This window comes from Hippoglossus stenolepis, chromosome 22, assembly GCF_022539355.2.
Source record: "Hippoglossus stenolepis isolate QCI-W04-F060 chromosome 22, HSTE1.2, whole genome shotgun sequence".
In the NCBI taxonomy this organism is placed as follows: Eukaryota; Metazoa; Chordata; class Actinopteri; order Pleuronectiformes; family Pleuronectidae; genus Hippoglossus; species Hippoglossus stenolepis.
This window is the reverse complement of record NC_061504.1, coordinates 17,499,436-17,519,679: the sequence shown is the minus strand read 5'-3', so window position 1 is coordinate 17,519,679 and position 20,244 is coordinate 17,499,436.

Sequence of the window (20,244 nt, the reverse complement as noted above, 5' to 3'; positions counted from 1 at the left end):
GCTCAAGGACGGAGGTGGTGTAAATATAACTCCTGTTAAATTAAATGTCATATTCAAAGAATCAGTTCCACAAGCTCCTTTCGTGCACCAACAAATTACAGCAGAGGGAAAAGTGGTTTGAAAGAAAGAAAGAAAGAAAGAAAGAAAGAAAGAAGGAAAGAAGGATCCCTGCAGATTGGATAATGATAACAACTGCACACACCAGGAGGTCTCATGGCAATAAAATAATTATTCGAAATCCAAACAAAAATCGAAATTCCGGGACTCGTGGAAAAAGAATAATTTCATTTGAACATAAAAGAGAAGATTGGAACAAATTATTTATAAGGTCTTTTTCTCTCAGCGAGACTGAGCCTCTTCGACGAGCTGCTGAGGGAGAGAGAGCTGAAGTCAGCCGAGGTAAATAATGGAAATGATCAAGCCGAAGTCTAATCAGCCTCTCGGAGCTAAATAACAGCATCATTAGAGGAGGACGAGGACGGTGGACCGGACTTTATCAGCAGCACAGATACCGAGAGGAGACGTCCTGCTGCTGCGTGTGCTGATGAGGCTGTGAAACACTCAGTGGATTTATTATAGACTCCACATGGAGCCGTGTCATACTTCTTTCTTTGTCTTCATGATTTAAATGTATACATATTATATCTTTATATGTCGCAGACTGTAAATAAAGATGGACGACATCTCATTTGGAGTCAGTTTCCACATTTACATGTTCGTCTCCTATTTGTTTGAACATTAATGTTAAGAAAGTCACTTTTGTGTCGTTTTCCTCCTCGTTGTCGTTCAATTTACTTTGTTTTTGTTCGATCTCTTGTGAATTCTTTGCCGATACATTTTGACAACCAAAGAAAAACAGTTTCCTCCTATATCCCCTCAATTAGTTTATATATTTATACTGCATCAAGAAAAAGCATCATTTTCTTTGCAGGAGTCTTTTAAGAAGTGTATTTTGTCTCCCTGTGGTCAAAGGTTGGTTTTCTGACTGAAATCCTCGGACGCTCCCGACCAGAGAAGATCTGAGTGGATCAAAATGTTGATATTCAGGATACTGTGCAGCGGAGGGTTTCCTTTGCCCTGGATTTGACCTCTCAGGCGACTCACAGGCCTCTTGTCAGCGGAGGAAGTTGAGCTGGATTCGACCTGAGAGGCTGGAAAAAAAACCATCAACTCCCAACTGCACTTTCCTCAAAGAGACTGAAGAAATACTTTTTAACGAACTGCAGCATTTTCCAAATGTGTCAGGAAACTAAATTTAAATTTAACTCGGGTTAGTGAATTTCATTTCTATTTTTACCTCCGGCGAGGATGTTGACAGCCGAGACTCACGATTGGTCGGCGGGACCTCGTTACCACGGCTCCACTCCACGACTTCAACTGCACAGACCCCGCCTCCAAATGACATCAAAGGTGCAAGTTGGCGGCAACAGGACGTAAGATAATTTGATTTCATATTAATACGTTTTCCTGTATGTTTGTTTGTTTGTTTGTTTGTTTGTTTGTCAGCGTGTTTCCTCCCCGTCTGGAACCAAACCCTCGAGAAGTGTAACCAGAAGTGTTGCGGCGAGCAGAGAGCGTGGCTCCTGATTCATCGTTTATAAAACTGTTAGAGTCGGCGGCGGTGATCGGCCTCACTTCAGGGGACAGAGAAATAAAAAGTGTTATATGCAGGCGACCTTGTGGAAGGACTGCGGCAGGAATCTGTCCTTACAGGAGAATCACTGCAGGGGCGGAGGATTATCAATAAATACAGAGGAGATGAAGGGAAAAGGAACCTGGTGTCAGGAGAGTGGCTTTTATTTCACTGAGGGAGGAAGCAGACACACACAGACACACACAGACACACACAGACACACACACTCACACACTCAGCAGCTCCACCTGACGAGGCTCAACACAATAATCTGACTGAGGTGAATTCACAAGGTCGCGTCTGAAAACCCAACATAAAGAAAAACTATTCAGAACTGGATTAAAAAGAAGCTCCAGTTATTGAACGTCTCCCAGTAACTTGAAATGTGGGACTTTGTTTGTCGATGTAGTTATTTCACTTTCTCCGGATTGTCTCCTTCTATTAAAGTATGAAAGTCGCACGTGTAGCTGAATTAATTCACAATAGAAAAATTATTTGTATACATTTAAATCAAAAATCTAATTTAATATCTAATTTATTTATATTGTGTATTTCTGATAACTTTTTCTGATAAAATGCATTACACACAAAATCCTCCTAAAGGCAGAAAACATGTATATTCACGAAGCGACAGCGAGCGGATGAAAACTTTGTTGATTAGGGAACAGAAAATGTAAAACTTGTTTCCCACTCCTTCTTAAAAAACATATTAAATATCCGGCGGAAAAAATATGTACATTTGAAAATTGGTGAGAGAGGAAGTGTCTATGTTTGTGAATGTGTTTATAAAATATGTGATTTTCTACAGAACGTTTCTGTGTTTACACGTTTGCACTCGTGTTTGTTATTCATCCTGATGTTCATATTGAATTTGAACGTTTCATTTGGTTTAGCGGCGTTTGGTTTGTGCGTGTTCTTTTTATTCTGTGGTGTCAACGCGTCGTCCTCGTCCTCGTCAATGCAAAATAAAATACATTCGAATGTGAAGTGGAATGAAAGAGAGTCTGACAGACAGGGGAGGTTCGCTGGTGTTCTCCCTGCAGGCTGTTCTTACATTTTACTGTGTTCAACCCACAACATTCACATGACATAAATTATTCATTACATCTACGGTGTGTGTGTGTGTGTGTGTGTGTGCATGTGTGGGTGAGTGGATGTGTTGTGTGTCTGTGTGTGTGTGTGTGTCTGTTCACAGCCACATACCATTTGTGCACGTCTTTATTTCTTTTACATGTATATACTGTGTGTATTTGTGTGTGAATAACTCATTTCTGCAGCTGATTGTTTCTGCTTCAGTTCTCTGCTGCTCCTTCTTCTTCATGTGCTGATTTAAAAGCAGCAGCGTGTTTTTGAAGCACAGAGCGAATAGTGTGTGTGTGTGTGTGTGTGTGTGTGTGTGTGTGTGTGTGTGTGTGTGTGTGTGTGTGTGTGTGTGTGTGTGTGTGTGTGTGTGTGTGTGTGTGTGTGTGTTGGCTCATGGTTGTGCGGATACATTCAGAATTGAAACCATCCTTGTGGGGACATTTTGGTCAAACGAGGGTTTAAAGGTTGAGACTTGTTTCAGACTAAGTGGAGAACAGGAAGATGAATGTGTGTGTGTGGTCAGGATGGATATTAAGCTGTTTCTAACGGCTTCAGTGTCGAGCGGCTGCAGGAGCTGAGCTGCAGCGGACGCCTGCTGAACTCCCACTTCATCTCAGAGCTGCTGGATTCTATAGAAATACAATATGTAGTCAAGAGGATGCAGTGAAGGATCGATGAGAATATAAAACACATTTCCATATCACTGGCACGAGCAGCTCATTACAACAGAGTCCTGAAAAAACACAGGATTCATCCGACGCTGCAGAAAGTAGCAAGTGAAGGAATTCTCAATAATTAGAGTTTCCTGCTCTCAAGTCTTTAAAAACGAGAACAGATGTAAATGAGTTGGTTTCCTGTCGTCGCTGCAGCGTTTACATGACCGGTTCAAACCAGTGAGAGCTGCTTGAACGTTACTGGTAAAAATCATAATGTGTAAATAAAGATAGACGACCGGACTGTGAAGCCTAAACATGTGGATCGCCCCCTGGTGGCTGGTTCGGTTAGTTTTCCCTCAGGTGGTGATATACGGCCCGAGCTGCTCTCTAACGTGGAAACAGGAAGTTTGCTCTGTGTAGCTGGACCTTCACTGAACTCCGGAGGTTGAAGACGTTTCTAACACGCGACGGACGCAAAACTGTGAAGAACCAAAAAGAAAACAAACATCTCAGGATGAAAAGTTGGAGCCAAACACGTAGAAGACGAAGACGTCCTCAGAGATTTTGTCGTCGACGTGACGCAAACAAAACCACGTGATCTCCGCAGCAGAGTAAATACGTTACGTCCTGCTGTGGTGCTCATATCGGAATAAGATAATTCGGCGAGAGTCCGAACTCAACCTCCTCCAGAGGTCCTGTCTGAAAACAGCTCATTGTGTTTGTGCAGTATTTCTGCCCCCTAGTGGCCACAAACATCAGCTAATGCAGCTTCAAATGATCCCTTAAATTCCTAAATATGCCTCCGTCAGTAATCACCGGTGCGTTGTCACCGGTGGCTGTCGTCCTCGATGAAGACGTCGTCGCTGCTCCCACTCACTCACTGAATTAATGTGATGACTGATCACTTCGGTCTGATTGTTCAGCGGAGGCGTCGCCTCTCAACCCCGTTCACTGGAGAGAAACGCTGGAGTCACGTCTGTGTGACGCCCGGGCACACCACAGGGTTTTCTAATGTCTAACGCTGGAGATCACAGACACACATTTCATTCATAGAGGCCACACGAGGAGAATCCTGTTTCTTTAAACTCCAGATGTGACCTCACGTTAACGTCCAGTTCAGACGCTGCAGTTCCATCACGTGGTCTGGAGACAAAGGTGTGTGTCTGTGTGTGTGTGTGTGTGTGTGTGTTTGTCTTTTTCTTTGTTTTTATAAAACCGCTCAGACAGTTGACCGCAGCTGTCACACTGCTGAGACTGTAACCCCGTGTGTGTGTGTGTGTGTGTGTTTGTGTGCGTGCGCTTCAGTGAGTTTCTGAAGGTGTAACTTAGTCTTGTGTTGCCGCTGACACTGAAAACCTTTTTAAACTGTCACTCTCAATATCTGGTCTTTACAGCAGCGACTAAAGTGTGTGTGTCTGTGTGTGTGTGCGAGAGAGAGAAGGTGTGTGTGTGCGTGTGTGTGCGTGTGTGTATTTACTGATGGTATTTACTGTGACAGTACAACAGCACAGTAAATGGAGTTTAAATTTTGAATGACCTTCGTGACCTCAAAGTCACTCTCTGTTTCCATCTCACACACACACACACACACACACACACACACACACACACACACACACACACACACACACACACACACACACACACACACACACACACACAGTGCCTCTCCGCGGTGTGACAGCTGTGGTCGTGACCTCCGATGCTCAGACGTGTTTCCTCAGAACAAACAGAATCTGCTGCTGCGGCGACGTGAAGAAGAAAAAGGAAATAAAAATAACGAGTCGAGGAACAAACACAAACTGTCGCCACGGCCACCGGCAACTTTCTGACCACGTGATTGGCTGGGCATGTAAATCCCAGGTTGAGTGACAGCTCTGACAGTGACAAGGTTCATATCACCGATCTCCAGTCGTCATGGAAACTTAAGTAGAAATTCATTCTCTCATATGTTCTGAGCCTCTTTGTTCTTGTGGAAGTTCCCACCTCCAAACTCTGCGGCTTTGATCCGAGCTCCGGTACTTTTCTTATTTCCTGTGTCATCAGACCACAGATCACACAAGGGTGAACTGGAATGTGAAATAATACAAATCATTTTTAAAAGTCAGACTCAATTACCTTCTCTTTGGAGTCGGGGGCCACAGGACAAAAAAACATGGGAGCACTCAGAGTCCTAAGTGCTTTGTCCTGACGCCTGCTTGAAACGTGTGGGTGTCCGCCATGAAACATTCACAGCTTTTTATCACAGTCAGGACTCGGAGAGCCTGGAGGTTTCTTTCTTATTCGCAGGTTTCACTTCACAGGGGTTTTTCCTCTTGTTATCAAAAAATCTAATTTCACTGTTAGTTTCCACTCAAGCTGCACGAGGACCAGTCGGTTTATATCAAATCGTGATATTTCTATCCACAAAAACAGATCATTGGTTATAAATGTAATTTTCAGGGTTTAATTCAGTGCCTGACGATCTTATTTCACTGCTGCAGAGAAACAAGAGGAAAAGTTTGAGTTTGATTTAAATTGCGCCAATAACAAAAAGTCCTGCTTGTTTCTTTTCTTCTGTTTCCTCAGTTGCTCCATTCTCCCTCCTCTTCACGCTGCCGTGTCCCTCCTCTGCCTCTCTGAAGTTCTCACAGAGATAAACTTGTGACAGCAGAAGAGAGGCAGCCAGAAATGTCAGCACTCTTTCTGTGTGTGTGTGTGTGTGTGTGTGTGTGTGAGTGTGAGTGTGAGAGTGTGTGTGCGTGTGCAGACAGCATGGTTCTGCTTCAAAGCCCATTTTGAGTCAATGGGTGTGTCATGACGGATTTTTGTCAGCCCCCTGTGGTGATACGAGACACTCTTGGTGTGTATCCGCAGTGTGTGTGTGTGTGTGTGTGTGTGTGTGTGTGTGTGTGTGTGTGTGTGTGTGTGTGTGTGTGTGTGTGTGTGTGTGTGGTAGTGTGTGTGTGTGTGTGTGTGTGTGTGTGTGGTAGCTGACTCAGTACCTCGGGGTAGATCCCTGAAGCTCAGCTGTCAGACTCTGTTTTTCTTTGCCGGTCTTTTGTCTCCCTCTCCTCTCGTACAGTGTGTATCTGTCTTTGTTTCTCTTCCCTGCCGGAGTCGGACGGAGGATTTCATCATGAAGCTTCCGAGCTCTGTCCCACCACCACACATCTCAACAGATTCCACCGGGGAACGTGTCGGCCCGTGAACGGCACACGGCTCGGACACAGAAAAGGCTCCTGCAAACCGATTACAGGATCAGTTTAGTTTTCATATTATCATCTAGTCGTGGGATTGTGCTTCTTCTTTATCTGTTCATTCACTTGCTCGTCCATTCGTCCTTTTCTTATATCCCAAGAACACCTGAAGGGAATTTCTTCAAATTTGTTGCAAAGCTTCAGTTGGACTCACAGATGAACTGCTTAGAATTTAGTGGTCACAGGTCAAAGGTCAAAGGTCCCAGTGACCTGCAGGGCAGTGAGTCTGGTTTAAAGATGTTCATTTCAGTAGAATCTGGATCCACAGACATGTTGGATTAGTCCAAGTGGTGAGGGACAGATTCACCGAGACGGACGATAACAGATATGTTGTAATAACTTTAACCTTTAACCACGGCTCAGTGCTCAGGATGTTGTATTAAGCTGCAGGTAACTATGGTAACGGTGCTTGTGCTTTACTCTTCAGTGAACTGACGGCATCCACGTTGTTTGCGATAGAGATTATTATAATAATAATAATTCATTTCATTTATAGGAGCCTTTCAGAGCACTCAAGGTCACATTACAAGGCAGAGATCAGAACAGAGAAGTTGAGAGGTCACTGAAGTCGAGTAGGATTCATCCTCTAAGGACCATGAATGTGAATAATCATCCAGTTATGAGATCCACCAACATGGCCGCTCCGAGCCCGGCTAATAAAAATATATCAGCGCCCTCTTTAGGTCGGTGTTTAATAACGTGATCAGGTGAAGCAGTGAGCAGAGTGCAAGCGGGATAAAGGAAGTTATTAAAGTTGTGTTGGATGAAGTGTGTGTGCGTGTGTGCGTGTGTGTGTGTGTGTGTGTGTGTGTGTGTGTGTCTGTGTGTGTGTGTGTGTGTGTGTGTGTGTGTGTGTGTGTGTGTGTGTGTGTGTGTGTGTGTGTGTGTGTGTTAACTGGACAACTCGGCATTAAATCTCATTAGGAAGTGAGGATGAGAGAGAGCTGGTCTACTGCCTGAGGACACACACACACACACACACACACACACACACACACACACACACACACGCACACACACACACACACACAGCGTTCGGATGCCTCCGGTTTCATTTAGACTGGAACATCCCATGATGAGGGCGTGTCCGTTTCCATGGCGATGCATACTGTAAGGCTTTCGGCCAAAAATCTATTCTAATATTTGGCTGATTTCCGACTCGTGGAAGTTGGAGCGAGTTCAGGCTGGAGAAGTTCTTTAAGGTGAAAGTCTCCTTCTCTCTTTTCGTAACTCTCCTCCCACGACTCCTCTCCTCCGTCCACCAGGGTCAGTTTCTCTCCATCACCTCCTCCTCTGCGCTGCCTCTCACCATTTCGGTCGCCGGTCGGTTTTTCCTTGTTCGTCTGTTTTAAAAACAATTAGTAAGTAATTATCTCTGCACCTAATTAACAGTCATACAAGAGGAAGCTCGTGGAATAAATAAAAATAAATTATTCAGCAGCTGAGTCTGGATCATACACACTTATTATTTTATTTTCTGTCTTGGTTTGACGCCAGGTCTCTCAGCTCCTCCGCGCTGTCTGTCTCTGCTATAATTAAAATCACTTTCTCTGCCAAGATGCAGTTGTTATCTTTAGTGCGACTCCAGGAAAAAAACAGGAAACTGAGACGTTAAAGGCTTTTTAAGAAACAACGTGGCCTCGGTGAAACAAACAAACCTTTTGTGTAGAACCTGGATCCAGGTGACGTGACCTTCGTGAGGCGACTCACCGGGACCTGAGGAAAAGTCCTCATTGAGAGAAACCTTCTCCGTTATATCCGTAAAGAACTCTGAGCATCAGTCCACCATCTTTGTCGGGATGTTGTGATACGAACACAACCTTCAGCATCGTCTCAACCTTGATGGAGAATCTTCAGACTGGTGCAGGACCAAGAGGACAACTGGTCCTGGATAAAGCATCTTGGTTCCTAGGAGGTGTCTCATCTTGGCCTGGTGGTTGAACATCAAGGTGGATTAACCTCTGGGTTGATTTTGGGCAGAACTCTGACAGATATGGGTCTTTAAGGGCTGATCTCAATATTGGGGAGTAAGAAATTTCCAATACCGAAGGATTGGCCAAGTGATCAATCGACCAGACTCTGCTCTGAACTCCAGGTGATGTGGGTATTGATGGAATATGAGATCTGCTCCTGAACTCGGGTAAATCCTTCCACGCAGGAAATGATCATTTACACTGGCTCATGGCCTCAGCTGGGAATGCGCCTCCCAAATATTTAGACTTGGAACGCGCCTAGTGCAACACGGATTGATGATCTACGATGTCTATGCCCCCTTAGTGAGGAAGCATACTCCCAGATGGCCTCTGATTGCAGAGACTGTTGGTAAAGATGAGGGATTCTGCAGGAAACACCTACTCCACTGGTTCGTCAAGCCTGAGGCGTCGTTCCTGGAGGAAACAAGCAGGTGCCACAACTGTTCTTTTGTGTTTCTTCTTCTTTTTGTCTCGACAGCAAAGGCGTGGAGACAACGCCACAGTTGATTAGTGTTTTTTTAATGGAGCTTTCAAACAAGAAATCTCAACAGCCACGCTTTTTGGTCCCCGGGGTCAGGACATCGTCTCAGACCCGAGGAGAGAGATCTCCTGGATGTTAAAACACCTTGACCTTGGTGAACCCATCTCCTGAACCTTTACGAAGCGCAGAAGAAGTTGAGAAGAAAGATGAGTCCCAGGGTCGACCTTCGTGGACCTTCTCACAGAAGCGTCTTCAGATGATGAAGAATCTGGACTCGCGTGATTAATCTTTATCAGGGTCACGCACCTTGACTGAGGATGACCTTGAAGCAGCAGATTGACTCGGGTGAAGCTCATTCGTCCATTGTCAAGTTGGTCAGAGGTCATTTTTTTAATCTATCCTATAAAGAGCTGGACGATGGGAAATTAACCACGTGGAGCCGTCCTGACCCTTTCTTTTGAATGAGCCTCTGACTGGTTTCCAAGACAACATCCAATGAAACGCCTCCACCAATCTGTCCGTTATCAATAAATAATTATTGCTGATAAGATACTAACACACGATATTCTTTTCCATTTAATTTGCTCCGGGCGACAGAAAAGCTTTAATAACATTTTTTTTTACGATTCTTCATATTTGAGCCTGCGATTCTATTTAGTATTTTTTTTACAAGCACTTGTTTCTTCGTTTGTTTTTATGAGAAATAAATTGGACAGATAATAAATCGCTCTTCATTCATAGAACTTCACGTATCGGTTTCAGTCGGATGGCATCGACCTGTGTTTTATATTCCAGTGAAGCTGAAGTACAACTTGTGTTTCTGTCCCTCTGTGTGAACGCAAGTAATAAACAACAGACACATGAAATATCTACTTCATATTTATTCACAGACACATTTTCTGGCAATAAATTTACTTCTGCTCCAGAATAATAAGACGTTTTATAACAAATAAAAAATGGAGCCGCTCTCGGGGAAGATGATTGCATTTAGAAAGGTTTTCTTCTACTTTCTGACGACTTTGCAAAATTCCAGCTTCGACTTCCATAAAAACATGAAAATTTGTGTTTTCATGTAATCAAACAACATTGATTAATAGAACAAAAATATAATTAATACAAATAAAAACAAGTCCCCTGGTTAAAAACAAGACAAAAAGCAGATCACAGCTCGACTGGTCGTCGTGTTGAATAAGATCCTCTGATCAAACTGACCTGACGCCATCAGCTGAGATCAGAGTCACGCCGACCTCGTCCTGTCGACCGGACGGAACACGAGGGTGAAGACGATCTTCATCTTCACGTTACCACGCTGCTCTTCATCATCTTCACGTTACCACGCTGCTCTTCATCATCTTCACGTTACCACGCTGCTCTTCATCATCTTCACGTTACCACGCTGCTCTTCATCATCTTCACGTTACCACGCTGCTCTTCATCATCTTCACGTTACCACGCTGCTCTTCATCATCTTCACGTTACCACGCTGCTCTTCTTCATCTTCACGTTACCACGCTGCTCTTCATCATCTTCACGTTACCACGCTGCTCTTCATCATCTTCACGTTACCACGCTGCTCTTCATCATCTTCACGTTACCAGTTACCAAAGTTAAAGTCTTCGCGTCGACTGCTGCTTGTGAAGTATCCCTTGTAGTACTGTAGTATTCACATACAAGTACATGCACATCCTTTATATGCAGTACAAATAAAACTGCACATTACACACACGTGAAAACGGGAATAAAAGATCGAACGAGCAGAGTTTCAAACTGAAGGACGCTAAACGACCTCGACGCTCTTTATTCAGCTGATAAAACGCTGTCGTCGGTCTCATCAGTCAGAAGAAGAAGCCGCTCGCAGACTCACACATTTCTTCTTCTCAGCGTCGGTGGTTTGATATTGATCGGACTTCTCCTCCGTGTTTGATGAAGGATTCATGGCAGAGCGGAGCAGACAGGCAGGATGGAGTTATTTTAGATGAAGCTTTATTTAACAAGCTTAGTCCCACCGGAGCGCGAGCCACTGAGAGAGACGGGGGGGAGGTCGGTTGTCTAAAGGTCAGAGGTCGTCACGCTGAACGCCTCGAACTTGAAAGCAGCAGAACGCAGCGAGAGGATCCCACTGTTCTGCACAAATGGTGTTCAATTTATTTCTAGTCTGTCGATTCTACAGTTCGACTGCGGCAAAAGACGGAGGAACCTTCATCCACAGCTTCCTCCACTCAGTGCTCCCTAACAGGCCGTCGGGGGGGTTGTGATGGTGGAATCTTAAGGATGATTTCCTTGTTTTAAAGGCAAACAGAGCGATTTGTTGTTCCGCCTGTAATGTTGTCGGAGCCAATTTGAGCTTTTCATCGATATCAGACTTTATGTTTGTTTTACAGGAGAAAAAAGGCAGAGTTGTGCCTTTGTTTATAAAACTATCTTTATTTTCTTACTTCAGGTTCTATATATTTGGTTGTATCTGCATTTTGTTTTTAGGAAGCAAAGAAAGCAAATCACAGAAAAGACTGAAGCTTCTTTTTGCTCTTCTGTCATTAATCATCTCAGGATCCGTCAGATTTATCTCGTGACACGTTGGAGCAGCTCAAACACTCAAGTCAGGATCCGCTGGAGGAAAACAGACGGTGAATAAAGATGGATGACACGTCTCCACTTCCTCCCACTGTAGGAAACTGAAGCGAGATCATGCAGCAGTACGGAGTTACCGCTGATACACGTGCTCGACCAATCAGGAGTCAGTCTCAGCCTGTTTTTATATCATCAGATAACTAATTAAAACCAAACTTTGTTCGTTTAAAACATCCGTAAAGCTGAACGTGCAGGTGCAGGTGTCTACTTGCTGGTTTCCTGTGAGTCTCCCAGTCCGTTAATATGAATTCTTCTCACAGCTCTGGCATTTGTTGATGTTTGTGTTGGAGAGGCAGCGAAGCCAGAATGAAGAATCTGTACTTGGTATTCAGTGTGTGTGTGTGTGTGTGTGTGTGTCTGTCTGTGTCTGTGTGCAGATTAGTGTGTCTTTGTTTTACCATCAAACCACCAAAACACCCGATCGTTTAAATGTCTGCTCGAGGGTTATGATCTGGTTTGAGGGCGAGCGCGACGCGTTCAGCGCTGATGGGTGAAGTGCGAGGAGATGAGAGAAGACAAGGACGGGTCCTCGGGAAGGCAGTAAGACCATGGTGTGTGTGTCTGTGTGTGTGTGTGGTCTGTGTGTGGGTGTGACTCCAGGGAGGAAGTGTCACCTTTAGCACTTGTGGTGGAAGCTGACAAGTCATTAGCTGGGCATACACACACACACACACACACACACACACACACACACACACACACACACACAGATATATTTATAAACACACACACACACACTAAAATATAAATATATATCCACACAAACACATACCGGGTCAAAGGGGTCACATAAAGTGACACCATAATAAGTCTTTGTCAGTCTGATCAATGACCACACACACACACACACACACACACACACACACACACACACACACACACACACACACAAACACACACAGTAATACCAACAAATGGACACACACAGTGAATTCTAATTAGCCGACGGGCTAAACGAGGCAGTGATCCCATTTACTGCTCACAATACAAAAGTTTAATTTTCTCTCCGTCTCTCTCTCTCTCTCTCTCTCTCTCTCTCTCTCTCTCTCTCTCTCTCTCTCTCTCTCTCTCTCTCTCTCTCTCTCTCTCTCTCTCCCTCTCTCTCTCTCTCTCTCTCTCTCTCTCTCCCTCTCTCTCTCTCTCTCCTCTCTCTCTCTCTCTCGATCTTCTCATGTTAACAAGTTGGTTTTTTTCCACGCACGACTCATTTATCAGAGCGAGGGAGCGTAAACATGAATTAATCAACTTCTGTTTGTTTCAGCACAATTAGTGATCAAATCAATTTCTGCCTTCTCAGGATGGAGAGAGGAGGGAGGAGGGAGGAGTGAGGGACGGGGGCGGGGAGGAAAGGTGGAGGGAGGAGGAGGAGGAGAGGAAGAGGAGGGAAATATAATAAAAAGAAGGAAAGAACACAGTCGCAGGATAATGGAGGGAAAGGTGGAGGAGGAGGGAAGGCATGAAAAATATTGTTCGCATAATTAAATGAAGCAACGACAGATTGAAAATGCAAAGGAGGAGAAGAGCGAAGGAGGAGGTGGAGCGGTGGTGTGAAAAGGAGGGAGGAATAAAGGAGGGATTGATTAGGGATGGAGGGAAAGAAAGAGAGAGATTAATGAAGGTAAAACGAGAAGGTAGAAGATGGGAAGAAAGGGAGGAGGAAGGTGGGATGAAAGGGATTATAAAGATGAGAGAAAAGGAGGAGAAGGAGTGAAAAATTGAAGGAGGCAAAGATGAAAGCAATGGAAAATAAGCAAGAGGGTGAGAGGAGCGAAGGAAGAGAAATGAAAGAAGATCAGAAGAAAGGAGTAAAGGACGGCAAGAAGGAGGTCGAGTGTTTGAAACGAGGGGAAGAGGAAAGGTCAGAGGAGAAGAAGAGAGAGGAGCGAATGAGGGACGACAAAGGAAAGAAGAAGAATGAAACAAGAACAAGAAAAGAAGAGTGATAGAAAGAAAAGGAAAGGATGAAGAGAAAGGAAGGGGCAATGGAAGGATGGAAAAAGGAGGCCAAGGAGTAGAGGAGGAGAGAAAGACTGAAGAAGGAGGGGAGGAGTAAGGGAAGAAACGAAGGGACTAAGAAAGAAAAGAGGAAATAAAACGGTGAGAAAGGAAGGATAGAGAGGACGTGAGTAGAGGGACAGAGGAAAGGAGGAGAAGAGTGAACGATGTGGTGGAAGTGTAAGAGGAGAAAAGGAAGGAGCAGAGGATGAAGGAGGAGAGCGAGCGAGTGAGAGGCAAAAGAAAGGAAAGAGGAAAGAAGGGAAGGATGACTGAGCGACAAAGGAAGGATCCAGAGGAGACGTCAGAGGAAGGAGGAGAGAAGGATGGAGGGATGAGAGGAGGATTGATGAGTGCAGGTTCGGTTTGAACGTGTGATTAGCATTTAGCTGACTGAACCAAACTGTGCTGCTGCATCACTATTTACACACACACACACACACACACACACACACACACACACACACACACACACACACACACACACACACACTTTCATTAATAAAACGACTGATTTCATCTGATGATTTTTGAAACGTCAGAATTGTGAATTAGAACCGACTCAGACGACGAGAAGAAAGATTTTGTTATTTTTACTCTTTCATCAGTTTTATCTTTTTGAAATGAATTTCCTGACGGTTTATAAAGATGGACGACATGACGGCTGAATGAAGCCTAATCATCTGAAGCGCCCCCTGGTGGCTGGATAACTGACTCCACATTCAACATTGTGCAGACCATCGGGGAACAACACGGTTTGGCAAACGGGGCGTTAAACCAGGAACCTGCTGCTCGAGGACTTTGCCGATGTGGTTTTCCTGCCATCGTTTATCGGTTCTCTGTCGGGTTCAGGTCTGAACTGGTTTCCAAAGGTTTCCTCCGAACCTCACATCTTCTGCGTCTGGACCTTTTAGATTCATGTTCACTGGACGAATCACGTCCATTCAGACTGGTTTTAAAGACGAAGGTTGGACAGCTTCTAGTTTCTTGAAGAGCAGAAATTGAGGCGTGTGAAGAAGATCGGCTGCGGACTTGGAGACGACCTCAGAGCCCTGAAGCTGCTGCACGCTGAGCTGTTCAAAGATCGGTGAAGCTGAACTCTGACCTGGAAAACAAGCTATCGTTGCTTTTGTCATATGATCAATGAGGTCATAACCCCCTGCTCTTCACTGGGCCTCCATCAACACACCTGCTGAGTTCGAAGTAGCTCAGATGAACGATCGCTCCAGATTCCTCACTTTATGTAATAAGCTCAGTGTTTGTTCATATTCGTACGTGCGATGAAGATCTGAGCGTTTTTCAAAGTGACTGCAGCTGATTCCAGTTCAGTTACTGTCTCTCTCCACTGTGGGAAACAGACGAAGCTGGAAAGTGGATATTTGTTCCTACGTGACACAGCAACACATTTGTTTCCAGCAGCCGCGGCCGTCTTAATAAACTGCTCTTGTCTTTTAAGTGTTTTGTATTCCGGGGCGATGCTGATGCTTCCCCGGGGACCGTACGTCTGAGTAAGCCGGGAACATCGCGCTCCGTCTTCACTGCACAAGCAGCTGCATGGAGCGATTGTTGAAACGCCTCGATTGACCCGCGTTTATATTTCCCTGACAAAGATCTTCAGAGGCCTCTCGCTGTGAACTGCGTCTGTCAGCAGAGGCAGAAAGAAGAAGTAGGACAGGAGACGTCTCTCAGGGAGCAGGTCGGGGGTTCAACGCAGTCGGAAACTCTGACTTCAAGCATCAGAAAACACTTAAACCACTTGTCTGGGTTGTGTTCATTTTGAAATGAGCTTTAACATTTATCCAAACAAAGAAATCACAAATTTAAAGTCATTTTCCTTTTTAATTTAATTTTTACTTAACAAATTAACAAATTCCCAAACAATTTACTAAAGTAGATTAAAAACACTACAGAATCAGGGCCCAAGCATGAAGCGATCAACTACACCTTCAACATAACTAACAATAATGACACACAGCAAAATAACTTTAAAGACAAACAGCATATCAAAGTCTAAACAAAGAATAAGGTTTCAACCCCCTCTTCAATCTGCCTTTGGCCTCCTCCACTTCCTGTGGGCGGGACTTAAAGGACCACTTCCTGCAGCTTCAGGCCTTTAGCCAGGTGAGCTCGGGACAAACTGGGTAAGTGTTAATTATATAATTAAAGAAAAAGACAGAATATCAACTCTGTGAACGCGACTTAGAAAATAAACCGATAATTAAATACCGATGTTCTAAGAACAATGTGAAATGTTTTCACTGAGAAATGTAGAATGTGACAAAGGTCTTAGTGATCTGAGCCACGACCTGCGTCAGGAAGTCTGGATCCTCGTTTCCTCCGTCAAGGTTCCAGTTGTTTGTTTGTTTGTTTGTTTGTGTGTTTGTGTGTTTGTTTGTTTGTTTGTTTGTTTGTTTGTTTGTTTGTTAGCAGAACTACACAGAAACTAGTCCCTGGACCATGGAACTTGGTGGAAGGACGTGTTGCTGGTTATTGGGAAATAACCCATTAAGTTTTGGTGCAGATTTGGATCTGGAGTCAGAACCAGATTTTTTTATTGATTTCTCAGAAAATGTTTTCATGGATCTTGATGAAATCAGTTATATTTGTAGGGACTGAGTTTGGTGCTCATCCAAATGAGAATCCAGATCTATAGAGTTATTAATATGGCTTCATAAGGAGCCTGCTGAGTCTTGGCAGTGGTTTCTGCTCTAATGAGTGTTTTTTTAATTCAAAGAACATTTCTGTCTCCTCGTTGGACTCGAACACGTGACCTTTCCTGCAGTGGAAGCTGGAGTGAGATCTGTGAAGAACTGAAGAAGCTTTGTGAAGCTTCAGGACTTGAATGTTCTGCATTTCCACTTTTTGAATGCAGCTGAATGGAAATGCACTTTGACTCATGTGTCTATATTGTTGTTAAGGTTGTTTATCGTGTCTCTGGCCTGTTTTCACACAAAGCATCTTGCTTTTACATGATTGCATAGGTGGAAAGTAACTAAGTACATTTACCTAATATAGTATTATTACTCTATTGTACTTGAATACTTCTATACCGCTGCACATCAGGAGGAAATGTAGCAACATTGGAACCGAGCTGCTCTGCAGGGATTTACTGGACATGAGCTCGGGGAGTTGTCATCGTGTTTTATAAGATAATAACCTACATGCATGAAATATGATCTGGTCTTTCAGGATGTTTGGAGCTCAGTCATTTCACAGCCTGAAAGATGCCGCTCTGCAACTTCTGAAAACTTTCCCTACATTTTACTGGTGGAACTTTTACTGGTGTGGTTTTGAGTGCAGGGCTTTTACCTGTAAGTGCAGTACTCTGAGTTCTCTCCCACCGTTGCTTCTACAGCACATTTCTGAAACATCGCAATGAATCTTCTGTAGTATTTTATGATAAAATAGAAGAATTTTTATTATGTTATGGATCATTTCTTGGCGAGGACGCCAGGAGACTCCAGGAAGTTACTGCTCGTAGATTCCTGGCTCTGCAGACATGAAGATCTGTCCGTCAGAAAACAAGGAAACATAGTTTTTGCATTGCAAGACGCATTTTATATTTCCCTGCACCATGTGTATAAATATATATAAACCCACACACACACACACACACACACACACACACACACACACACACACACACACACACACACACACACACACACACATCACACAGATACTGGAGCAACCTTGGCTATATAAAGCATACATTAATGTTCAGGGTCGTTTTAACACAGGAGAAGAAACTACAGTTATTCGACTAAAACACACACACACACACACACATTCCTTCATGCTGCCAAAGTCACGTTTCCTTTTAGCTTAACCTCTATTATATCCCTGCACGTGTGCACATGCATACGCACACATAAGGTGAGACGCACACGTGCTCCCTCGCTCTGAGCGCGGCGTGGACGGCGTGGACTGTTCCTTCACGGTACCTCTCTCCGCTGAGATGATGGATGGAGGATATAAAATCCATCTCTGCCGGCCATTTAGAGAAGAAATGAACACTGACACTGAAAGGATAGATATATGATAGATAGATGATAGATGGATATATGATAGATAGATGATAGATATATGATAGATAGATTATAGATGGATGATATATAGATACTGACCTGTATCTAACCAGGATTTTCTCCTGACATGTAAATCTGTTTAATCATGTTTGAAAAACTAGCTCAAAGATTTTCACTGAAACAACAAAACAAAACAAATGAATAAAGAGGTAAAAAGTACAAAGAGCAGCTGCACTTGTCATCAGAGTCGTATCCGTGATGCAGCCCCCGGTTCACAGGCTGGATCTGTAATGTCTTTGTAAACGCATCATAAGTAAAGAAGGTGTCAGACGAGCGAGCGATGAACGAACTGAAGTTTTTCTGCCTTTTCATCTTCACCGGTTAACGTTTGCTCTGTGGAGAGAAAATCATTTGACTCAAACGCTTCCTGCAACTTTTAAGGGTTGATGAGTTGACGTTGAGAATCAATCACTGCTCCTGAAAATCCCTCTTTTCTGTTTTTATTCTCGCTCGTGTTGCTTCGTCTTCGCTGTAACGAACTTAATCTGAACTCCTGTTGTTTTGTATAAATCTCACTTTAAAGTTCAATTTGACTTTTTACCCTGCGGTTAGTTTTTATTGGCTCTTGTGCAGGACGCTCGCTTTCGTCTCGATCGGACCAGAGAGTTAACAGCATCCTGGTTGTATAGGGGGCGCTGGTGAGCTAGTCCACAATGAATGCTTCACAGACGTCCGCCTCGTCCAAACTTCCACCAGCGCTCTTCTCTTGTATTTCGCTGATGTAGACTTTATCGCCCCCTACTGGCCCGGTGCACGTCTTTGTGTCCTCGTCTGAGATATCGTGTTAAACAAAGACACCTGAGTCACCAACCAATCAGGTGACAGCTGTAATGTGTCGTCAGCCCAGAGCAGAGAACAGTTAATGTGGAAAATGGACAAGTTTACTGGTGTGTGTGTGTGTGTGTGTGTGTGTGTGTGTGTGTGTGTGTGTGTGTGTGTGTGTGTGTGTGTGTGTGTGTGTGTGTGATGGAACAGTATTGGATTTTGAGTCGTTTATATTCAGCAGGTGTTCAGACACTCTGCTACAGTACAACACACACACACACTCTCTCTCACACACATACTCACAAACACACACACACACACACACACACACACACACACACACACACACACACACACACACACACACACACACACACACACACAGAGCGCCCGGCTCCTATATATAAATCCATTAGAAGTTATTGTTCATTGGCGCGTTCCTGCCGCAGCTTTCACTGAATAAAAGCCTCTGATTCAATTGAAAACTTTATTGTCCCGTGACGAAGATTTGGTTTGCAGAAACGGTTTATGACGAAAAACACAATAAAAACAATAAAAACACATAAAAGCAGCCGCGGCAGATGCAGAGCAGCGTGATGTGATGGGAGCAGAGCGACGGAGGAGTGAAAATAAGATTTAATACGGTTCCAGCGAGCGTCGGGATGAGAGAGGAAACCTGCTGAAATAACATTTAAACGTGATTACAGAGGCTGAAGTCCTCCAGGAGCCGCCCAGGGACTGCAGAGGTCATTACACACAACAATATGAAAGATGGTAAACAACATGCGGATGATTTAGATGATGTGAGAGCCTGTAGACAGATGCTGCTGCAACACCAGCGTCAGGAGACTTGGATATTTGGAACCAATATCTGTGACTTTGTGTGAAGAAGAGAGAAATAAAGAGGCAGAAGGGAAGCAAGTTGGAAACTCGCTGGAAGGATGTTTAAAGTTTCCTGGAGCAATGTTTTTGGAGACAGTCGGTTGATTTCAGTGTCACGAAATGGAAAATTAACATCCAGTGGGTTGAGTTGTGACTTTATGTCTGAAATCGAGACATTCAATAAGTTGATATTCGATCTTTAATTACCTGTTGGGATTCAAAATCTACAGTCAACGTCACAATCTTCCAAATACGAGAAAGAAGTGAAGGAAACGATGCAGCTGATTTGTGGAAGCTATGAAAAGTAAAACGACTAATGGACAAAAAGACACTGGCATCAAACCTACGGATTCAACAACTTGTCCTGAGTCGATAATCTGGAGTTTTCTGGATGCTGCGGTGAAAGATGGGATCGAACGCCCGTCGTTTAGTGTCCTCGCACCGGCCGGTTGCCGTGGAAACGGCAGAGGAGTCGGAGCGAAGCAGCTGCGTGTTGCGCTCAAGCATCGTGAGGTTTAAATGCACAGACAGCCACTCAGACACTCCTGCCAGCTCCAGATGCATTGTGGGTACCAGGGGTGCAATTTAGTTCAAGTGCCTCTGTCTGAGCACGACACCGACAAACACACACACACACACACACACACTCACACACACTTGACATGATTCACCGTGCTGAGTTACAACCCAATTTACAGAGGGAGAGTTTCACTGATGACCTGGCAACCCAGCGGCTTATTTATTTACTATCTGGCAACCCGACATCACATTTACTCTCAGCGGAGCCGGGGAGACGCCGGACCGCGACCACGTGCGCTGTT